The sequence below is a fragment of the Microtus ochrogaster genome, chromosome 5 (assembly GCF_000317375.1).
Source record: "Microtus ochrogaster isolate Prairie Vole_2 chromosome 5, MicOch1.0, whole genome shotgun sequence".
NCBI lineage: Eukaryota > Metazoa > Chordata > Mammalia > Rodentia > Cricetidae > Microtus > Microtus ochrogaster.
In genome coordinates this window covers 82,372,233-82,373,939 of record NC_022012.1, presented here as the reverse complement: position 1 = coordinate 82,373,939, position 1,707 = coordinate 82,372,233, and positions in this window count along the sequence as shown.

The window sequence follows — 1,707 nt, the reverse complement described above, 5'->3', positions numbered from 1 at the left end:
TTAGGCATATTTTCAAGGTCAATCAGAGACATTTTTTAAATAGATGGTCTCCAAACACCTACAGAATATGGCATTTTAATATTTTATAACAGAAGTCTCCTGGCAGCATCAATTTACTCCAAAATCAGATGATGAATATCGAAAAACCTTCAGGGGAGTTTGCTTTCATTTGTGGACAAAGAAACTGCCCATGCCTTGACTGTTGTGAGTACGTTGTTCAAATTGGACAGGTAGGACATAAAAGGCAACTGCTGGACTTTGCCAAGACAAGGGAGGACAGTCCTTCAAAATTCCTGCTTCACAGAAAAATCTGTCAGATATTCTAGGCCTGTAGGGTGAAGATGGATTCCCCAACATTGTAGAGGAAACTTGGGTGACTCTCCAGGCAGTTAGCTACCTCGGTCATTTCTAGTTTTGGAAGTTGTTTGCTCTTCATTTCCTGTTACTCAGGTAATATATCCTTCTTGGGTCTCTGATTGGATTGAAGACTAGATAATTATAGTTACAGTTTCCCTTAGTCATGATAGAAAGCAAATTAGGCATAAAACTTTGGACTCATCAAGAGAGGTAGTAGAATATTTTCTCTGATTTGCGAAATACAAATTGACTGGACATTGTAAAATTTTTTTTAAGACAGGGTTTTCTGTAGCCTATCTTAGAACTTGCTCTGTAGACCAGGCTGGCCTTGAACTCATAGAGATCTGCCTGAGTGCTGTGATTAAAGGCACGTGCCACCACCACCCAGAGTGAATGCAATTCTTATTGCATATAGTTTCATTTTGTTAAAGTTAATATATTTCCTTTCTATTTAGACAATACCCGATAATTGCTCTTATTGTACATAGTTTTACTATGTTAGAGAGTTGAAACCCTTTTTTTATTTAGACAAAAAGGGGGAATGTAGAGGGGGGATTTTTTGTGTGTGTGCGTGGATTGCTCCGAGATCACCAAGAGTCAACCTCGGTTCAGAGGGCAGAGTCCATGTTCAGGTAGCCAGAGTGGACCATAGTTTCCTGGTGGACTCAGGGGAAGACAGAAGGACACACAGAGGAGAAAAGGAGGAGCTGAGAGAATGCTTAGACTCTTTGTGGGAAGTGGAGAGAGGAAGGAGTTCCTCCGTGGCTCTCTCAGGTTTATTCCCTTAATATTTACTCCCAAGTTTTATTATTTAATAAAACGAAAAAAGAAATTGCAGTATCTGTGTAGGGATTTTTGTTCTTTTGTTCCCAAGAAGTAATTCTTTACTTATTTATTTATTTATCATGTATACAATATTCTGTCTGTGTGTATGCCTGCAGGCCACAAGAGGACACCAGACCCCATTACAGATGGTTGTGAGCCACCATGTGGTTGCTAGGAATTGGAACTCAGGACCTTTGGAAGAGCAGGCAATGCTCTTAACCTCTGAGCCATCTCTCCAGCCCAGAAGTAATTCTTTGAATGAAAAAAAAATCATGATTCACTCCAACTCCTAGACTTCTGTGCGATGTAGAGAAAATAACAACCATGTGCTTTCCGTCCTTGCTGTCTTCTTTGAGATAGGGTCTACCTATGCACCTTTGACTGCCTGGAACTATTCAGATCAGATATCCAAGTGCCTTGGCCTCCCGAGTGCTGGAATTAAAAGCATGCACCACCACTGGTCTACACAGTGAGTTCTAGGATAGCCAATGGTACATGGAGAAATCCTGCATCAGCCGGGCGATG